At 37.0% G+C, this 8,703-nt stretch overlaps 1 pseudogene; it reads right to left on the bottom strand.

The window, feature by feature from the left end:
* Positions 1-1,968: 1,968 nt before the first annotated feature.
* On the bottom strand, positions 1,969-2,092 carry LOC111761693 (small nucleolar RNA SNORA38; annotated as a pseudogene).
* Between the last annotated feature and the right edge of the window lie 6,611 nt (positions 2,093-8,703).

Genomic DNA, 8,703 nt, shown 5'->3' with positions numbered 1-8,703 from the left:
GTGAAGTCGAGAGGTTCAATGATTTGTGTATAGTATGGCCAGGACTCAGGAATAACTTTTGGGAAGGAAAAATGATTTATTTACGACCGGCTGGGCTTGGAGATTCTCATTCCAAAATCTGAGCCCCGAACAAGATTTTTGAGTTCCTTTTATACAGAGGAAGGGCCAAATGATTCTTTGTTTCAGTGTTCAATATGCTTGAATTAGCATATATCTTCCAGATCCTAGGTAAGCTTTTAGCATGGACTCCATATATTCTAGATAAGTTTCGAGCACATTTGGTTTGCATTTTCCCTGAATATTTAATATATAGAGTTTGCATTGCTCAGCTGTTTCTCCGGGAATGGGGTTGTTGTTATAGTTACTAAAGGCAGGGCTGCAGTTCTCACTATCCCAAACACACCACTCAGAAAACATACAGCTCATGTTATCTATGAAAATAGGAACAGCCCCCCCCATCCATAGCCTACATCAGGAAGTTTTATTGTGATTGAGTTGAATCTGGAGATACATTTGTGTGAATTGGCACCAAAGATACATATTCTTCCAGTCCCTGAACTTGGAATGTCCTTCCATTTAGTTTGGTCTTTTGTTTCTTCTTGCATTTTTTTGTAGTGTTCTATATTCATCTTTTATGTCTTTCTTTAAGTTTACTCCTAAATATTTCATTTTTGTTTCTATTGCAAATGGGATTTTTTTCTTGACTTCCTTCTCAGATTGCTCATTAGTAGTGTATAGAAATGATAAAGTGGATTTATTTATGTATATTGATCTTGAATCTTGCCACTTTTCTGATCTTGTCTTTTAGTTTGAGTAGATTTATTGCTGATTTTTCAGTTTTTTCGAGGTAGAAGATCATGTCATCAGCAAATAGTGAAAATTTTATTTCTTCCCTTCCTATTTGGATGCCTTTTATTTATCTTTCTTGCCTAATTGTTCTAGCTAGAACTTCTGGTGCAATATTGAATCACAGGTGTGATAGCGAGTTTGCTTGTCTTGTTTCTGCTATCAGCAGAAAAATTTTCTATCTCCATGGAGTAAAATGTTAGCTGTAGGATTTTCTTATATGCACTTTACCCTATTAAGAAAGTTTCTTTCTATTCCTATCTTTCAGAGAGTCCTCATCAAGAATGGATATTGGATTTTTGTCAAACGTTTTTTCTACACCAATCGAGATGATCATGTAATTTTTCTTCCTCTATTTAGTAATGTAATGTATTATATTGATGGATTTTCTTTTATTGAACCACCATTGCATACATGCAATAAAATCCACTTGATCATAATACCTAATTATTTAGTGGACTATTGGTTTCTACTAGCAATTGTTTTGTTGAGATTTTGTATCTATATTCATGAAAGAAAACTGTCCATTATCTTTTTTTCATGATATCTTAATCTGGCTTTGGTATTAGGGTCATGTTGGCTTCATAGAATAAGTTTGGTAGCAGTCCTCCTTGGGATAATTTTTGGAAGACTTGGAGAAAGTTTTGTATCAATTCTTATATGAATGGTTGGTGGAAGTCATCTCTGAAGGCATCTCTTCCTGGGTTTGTCATTTTTGGGAAGTTTTGATGACTACTTCAGTCCTCTTAATTGTAATTTGTTTGTTGTGATCTTCTATTTCTTCTAGTGTCAGTAAAGTTTCTACATTTGTTTCTAAGAATTTCACCATTTCATCTATATAGTCTAGTTTGTGGACCTACAATTGTTCATAGTATCCTCTTTTGATCTCTTTTCTTTATGTTTAGCCATTAGTTATCTCCCCATCATTCCTGATTTTATTTATTTGTATCTTATCACTTATTTCTCTGTCAGTTTCGTTAAGGGATTTTTTGTTGATCTTTTCAGAGAACCTACTTTTTTTTTTTGCTGATTCTTTTGATTGTTTTTGTTGTTGTTGTTGTTGTTCTCAATTTCAGTTACTACTGCTCTAAACTTTGATATTTCTTTCTCTTTTTTTTTTTCCTGTGTGGGAAAGGATGATCTTGAACTTGCAGGGAGCAAGTGAGCTTCAAATTTCTCCAAATCCACATCATTTTGCCTCCAATTCTTAGCTATTTCTTTCCTACTGCTTACCTTGGTAATAGTTTGCTGTTCTCTCTGTAGTTCCAGGTAGTGTTCAGTAGGTCATTGATTTTACCTCTTCCTTCTTTTTTCCCCATTTTTTAAATCTTTTTAAGAAGATACATAGATCACACAAAATGTTAAATTAAAAAATATAGCAAGTTCAATGCACCCCATACTCCACAATCCCCAGTCATTCCACATCAACAACCTCTTTCATTAGCGTGGTACATTTATTGCATTTGATGAATACATTTTGGGTCACTGCTACACAGCATGGATCATAGTTTACATTGTAGTTTACACTCTTCCCCAGTCCATTCATTGGTTTATGGTAGGATATATAATGTCCTGCATCTGTCCCTGCAATATCATTCAGGACAACTCCAAGTCCCCAAAATTTCCCCATATCATTCCTCTTTTTCCCTTTCCCTACTTTCAGTAACTCCTGTGGCTACTGTCTCCACAAAAATGATATAATTTCTTCTGGTACTGGAGTCATAATAATTCTACAATAGAATACCAGAAAGTCCTCCCTAATCAATATTTTATTCCTCTATCCTGAGGACCCTGGGATGGTGATACTCACTCCATGTCTAAATGACAAGGGGACTTAGATACCACATGACTGATAGAGAGATTCTTCCACTTGCAATTGTAGACTCTCTCAGTTCCTTGGTATGGTTGTTGTCCATCCTCACCTCCTTGTTAGCTGACTGGGTAAGATCAATGTATTGGTGAGTAGGTTTTGCAACTCTGCTGCGAATCAGGACCCAGCTGGCCTATGGACAATTCGGAGATTCATTGTGGTTTACGCTCTCCACCAGTACATTCAGTGGGTTATGGCAGAATATATAATGTCCAGCAATATCATTTAGGATAGCTTCAAGTCCCAAAAATGTCCCACATCATATCTCTTCTTCCCTTTCCTTACTCTCAGCAGCTACCATGGCCATTTTCTCCACATAAGTGCTACAATTTCTTCCATTACTAATCACAATAGTTCCATAGTAGAATATCAGTAAATCCACTCTAATCCATAATCTATTCCTCCATCCTGTGGACCCTGGGATGATTATGTCGACTGCACCTCTCTATTGAGAGGGGGCTTAGATGGATTATATTTTAAACTGTACAATTTTCTAAAATTTTAGTTGCATTATGGTTTACATTAATGTTTGCATTTTAGCCTATTGACTATTATACATTTTTGTTAAAATTCAACATGTCCTTTATCCATCAATGCACAATCTCGTGGAATACTTCCATTGCCTCCCAGTTATCCTGTTTCCATATTTTCTATTCCTCTCTCCTTCTCCCCACAGGACCCACAGTGACAACCAAAATTCACTGCTTGGAGGACCAGATTCACAGATACTTGCAACAAGGCTGAGGGCTTGACACATTGGACTGTCCTACCCCATTGGGAGCCACCAAGTCTCTCAAGAGACACAATTGCCTATGTTTGAGAACATCAATCCTACCCAGGATAGAGGTACACACTATGACAAAATGCGCCCCTACACATACCCTGGAAGCCTGTCCCTGTGCCAGGTGCCATCCATTAAGCACCTTAAAAAAGTGAGGCTTCCGTATTATATTTTCTAAAGAGTTTTCTCAACATTGTTTCAATCACATACCCCACAATCTCCCATGTTAATTTGTTCCTCCAACCTTCCCCCAATTCCTTAGGCCATCTGACCCATCCTCCCTACCTTAGCCCCTATCAATCCTGCAAAGCTCCATCCAATAGTACCCTTATGCCCCCATCTTATCCTTTCCCTGTACAGCTACTTACCTCCACTTTATCATAGATTTTACCCATGTAGGTGCTAGCTCACAACCTTCCTCTCCTGTCCAATTTCATAGAAGCCTATCATCCAGTCTTTAGCTCTCTGAGACAGTTTTGTTTGCTTACTTCATATCCGAGTTGTCATATTTGTATTTGTCCTTCGATATCTAACATGCTCCACTCAACATAAGGTCCTCAAGATTTATCCACATCATCCCATGTGTTTGTACTATATTCCTTTTTATAGGTGAGTAGTATTCCATTGAATGACTATACCACATTGTGTTTAACCATTCATATGTTGATGGGCATTTGGGTTGATAATAACTTTTGGCAATAGTGAATAATGTCGCTTTGAATATTGGTGTGCATATATTGGTGTGTGTCCTTGTTTTCAGTTCTTCTGGGTATATACCCAGCAGTGAAATTGTTGGGTCACATGGTAAACTAGACCTAGATTGTTGAGAAACTGCCAAACTGTCCTTCAAATGGATGGATCCTTCAGCATTATCACCAGCAGTGGATGATTGTCCCATCCCTCCACATCCTCTCAAACACTTGTAGTCTTCTGGTTTTGAATAGCTGTCAGTCCTATGGGAATAGGATGGTATCTCATTGTAGCTTTATATTTTTAGTGTGGTACATTTATTACAATTGATGAACATATATTGAATCATTGCTACTAACCATGGACTATAGCTTACATTATAGTTTACAACCCCTGCCACACAATTTTGTAGGTTCTGATGAATTACATAATGGCCTGTATTGCCATTGCACTGTCATGCAGGATAATTCCAAAGTCCCCAAAATGCCCACGTATTAAATATATTCTTCCCTCCCCCCTCCCTCAGAAAGTCTGGTGATCGTTGCCTTTATTTTTTATTTTTCTTAAATTTTCATTCAAAAAATATGAGGTCCTCCACCCCCCCTACTCCACTCCTACATCAACAAACTCTTCCATCACTGTGGCACATTCACTGTACCTGGTGAATACATTTTGGAGCACTGCTTCACCACATGGACAGTGGTCTACATTGTAGTCTACACTCTCCCCCAGTCCACCCAGTGAGCCATGGCAGGACACAGTGTCCAGCATCTGTCCCTGCAGGACCCCTCAGGACAACTCCAAATCCTGAAAATACCCCCACATCATATCTCTTCTTCTCTCTCCCTACCATCAGCAGGTACCATGGCTACTTTCTCCACATCAATATTACAATTTCTTCCCTTACTAATCACAATAGTTCCCCAGCAGAACACCAGTAAGTCCACTCTAATCTATACTCTATTCCTCCATCCTGTGGAACCTGGGATGATTAAGTCCAGGCCCCCTTTACATCAAGAGGGGGCTTAGATTCCACATGGATGATGGATGCAATTCTCCTGCTTGCAGTTGTAGGCACTCTTGGCACCCTGGTGTGGTGTTTGATCTTTTTCACCTCCGTTAGCTGGCCAGGGTAAGTCCAATAAACCAGAGGGTAGTTTTGATTTGCATTTCCCTAATAGCTGGTGATTTTGAGTATCTTTTCATGTGTTTTTTATCCATTTGTGTTTTTTCTTTGGAGAAGCATCTGTTCAAATCTTTTGCCCTGTTTTTAAATGGATTGATTGTTTTTTTCATATTTTAGAAATATAGGATTTCTTTATATATACAGGATATTAGACTCCTATCAGACATATGGTTTCCAATATTTTCACCCAATGGGTAGGGTGTCTTTTCACTTTCTTGATGAAAGGGGTGAAAGGATTTAATTTTGAGGCAGTCCCATTTGTCTAATTTTCCTTCTGCTCCTCGTGCTTTGGGTGTGAATTTCATGAAGCCATTTTGTATTACAAGGTGTGTAGATGTTTCCCTACATTGTTTTCCAAGGTCTTTATGGTCTTGGCTGTTATATTTACGTCTTTGATCCATCTTGAGTTGATTTTTGTATAAGGTGTGAGATGGTGTTCCTCTTTCATTCTTTTGCATAAGGATATTCAGTTCTCCAAGCACCATTTAATGAAGAAGTCATTCTCTCCCTGTTGAGTGGGCTTGGTGGCCTTGTCAAATAACAGTTGACTATATATGATAGAATCTCTATCAGAACTCTCAATTCATTTCCATTGTTCAGTATGTCCATCCTTGTGCCAATACCATGCCATTTTCAACACTGTAGCTTTATGGTATGTTTTGAAGTCAGGTAGTGTTAGTCCTCCAATTTCATTTTTCTTTTTCAATATGTGTTTGGCTATTTGGGGCTTCTTTACTTTCCAAGTAAATTTCATAGTTTTCTTTCAGTAAGAAAATGCTGTGTTGATCTCTATTGAGATTGCATTGAATCTGTAGATCAGTTTGGGTAGGATCTTAATGATATTTAGTCTTCCTATCCATTAACAGGGAATATTCTTCCATTTATTTAAGTCTGCTTTGATTTTCTTGAACCATGTTGTGAAGTGTTCTGTGTATAAGTCTTTTACATCTTTAGTTAAATTCATTTCTAGGTATTTGATTTTTTAAATTTACTATAGTTAGTGGTATTTGTTTCTTCATTTCCTCTGATTGCTCATTATTGGTGTACAGAAATGCTACTGATTTTTGTGCATTGACCTTATAACCTTTGACTTTATTGAACTCATGTATAATTTCTAGAAGCTTTGTTGTAGACTTCTCAGTGCTTTTTATGTATATTATCATGTCATCTGCAAATAGGGAAATATTGAATATTTTCCTTTCCAATTTGGATGCCTTTTATATCTGGTTCTTGTCTCAGTGCTTGAGCAAGTGCTTCTAACACAATGTTAAATAGGAGGGGTGATAGTGGCATCCTTGTCTTGTTCCTGATCTTAGAGGGAAAGATTTTAGGATTTCACCATTGTAAATGATGTTAGCTGTGGGTTTCTCATATACCCTTTATCATGTTAGGATAGTTTTCTTCTATTCCTATCTTTTGCAGAGTTTTTATCAAGAAAGGGTGCTGTATTTTGCTAAATGCTTATTCTGCATCTATAGATATGCTCATGTGATTTTCCCCTTTGATCTGTTTATGTGGTATATTGAATTAATTGATTTTCTTATGTTGAACCATCTCTATTAGTCAGCCAAAGGGGTGCTGATTCAAAATACCAGAAATTGGTTGGTTTTTTAAAGGGTATTTATTTGGGGTAGGAGCTTACAGATACCAGGACACAAAACATAATTTATTTCCCTCACCAAAGACTATTTGTATGTGTTGAAGCAAGATGAGTGCCAACATGTGTGAGGATTCATGCATCTTGGGTTCCTCCCTTCCTAGGGCTTGCTTCTCTTTCCTCTGGGTGCCTACTTGGATAGGATAGACATATTAATGATATTTAGTCTTCCTATCCATGAACAGAGAATATTCTTCAATATATTTAAGTCTGCTTTGATTTCCTTTAACTATATTGTGTACTTTTCTGTGCATAAGTTTTTTACATCTTTAGGTAAATTCATTCCTAGCTATTTGACTTCTTTTTTACCATGAGAAATGGTATTTGCTTCCAGCTAAAGGTTTCAGCATTAAACACCAACATCAAAACCCCAGCATCAAAACCCTCCAAATCTGCCATTTGTCATGCCTTTTATCTGTGAGTCACCACCCACCAAGATGTAGGAACTCAATGCCCTAATAACATGGCCAAATCAAAGCCCCAAACATAACTCAATCATGACCAGGTACAGATCAGATTAAAAACACAATCCAATATCTATTTTTGAAATTCATAACCATATCAAACTGCTATACTTCAACCTCTGAATTCCAAAAAGACATTACAATATTTGAAAAAAAAAAAAAGTTAAATCAGTAACAATGCAAGTGTTAAATATAGTTTGTCTTGGGACAAAGTCCTGTTTGCTACAGACCTTGAAACTTACAAAATAATTTCCAATACACAAGTGGACTGACAAAGGAATAGATTTTCTTTACAATAAGGAGAAATGGTCCTCTGCAGTTCATTAAACCTACAGGACATCTTACATTCAATTTCAGTCTGAGAGTCATTCTTTTGATGATGGTTCTTCTCCTTGGGGCCATTTGGGGACCCACCCTTTCCACCAGTTTGCCCAAGGACCACCAATATCTTTGTTCAACTCTCTTCAATCATCTGGGAGTTGACCAAACTCCAGACCTCTCCCTCCAAGAATGATGGGGTGAATGCCACACCTTACTAAAAAATTTGGGTTAGAGTCTTAAATCCCCTCATATAATGATATGAAGACAAAATTCTCACTAACCTTTGGCAAACAGGCTCAACCTTTTCAGGGGAACGAGTTGACCACCTGTTTTATTTTTTCAAGTATTTTCTTATTTTCTATTATATTTAGTTCTGATTTGATCTTTATTATTTCTTTTTTTCTTCTTCCTTTGGTGTTAGGTTTTTTTTTGTGAGTGTTTTTTTTTTGTTTTTTTTTTTGTTTTTTTTTTTTTACAAATTCCTCCAATTTTGAAATAAGGTGTTCAAATTTGGCTCTTTCTTCTTTTTCAGTGTATGGATGTATGCTATGAATTTCCCTCTCAGTGCAGCTTTTGCTGGATCCCATAAGTTTTGATATGTTGTGTTGTCATTTTCCTGAGTTTCAAGGTAGTTACTGATTTCTTTTGAGATTTCCTCCTTGACCCAATGTTTTTCTGAGAGTGTGTTGTTTAACTTCCATATCTTGGTGCCAAATCTGAGTCTCTGGCACTTGCAGATTTCCAGCTTCATTCATTGTGATCAGAGACATTATTTTTTCTATGATTTCAATCATTCTGAATTCATTGAGACATCTTTTGTGTCTTAGCATGTGGTCTATCTTGGAGAATGAGCCATGTGCACTTGAGATGATTGTATATCCTGCTGTA

Source organism: Dasypus novemcinctus, chromosome 16, assembly GCF_030445035.2.
Source record: "Dasypus novemcinctus isolate mDasNov1 chromosome 16, mDasNov1.1.hap2, whole genome shotgun sequence".
Lineage (NCBI taxonomy): Eukaryota > Metazoa > Chordata > Mammalia > Cingulata > Dasypodidae > Dasypus > Dasypus novemcinctus.
This window is presented reverse-complemented; position numbering and strand designations above follow the sequence as displayed.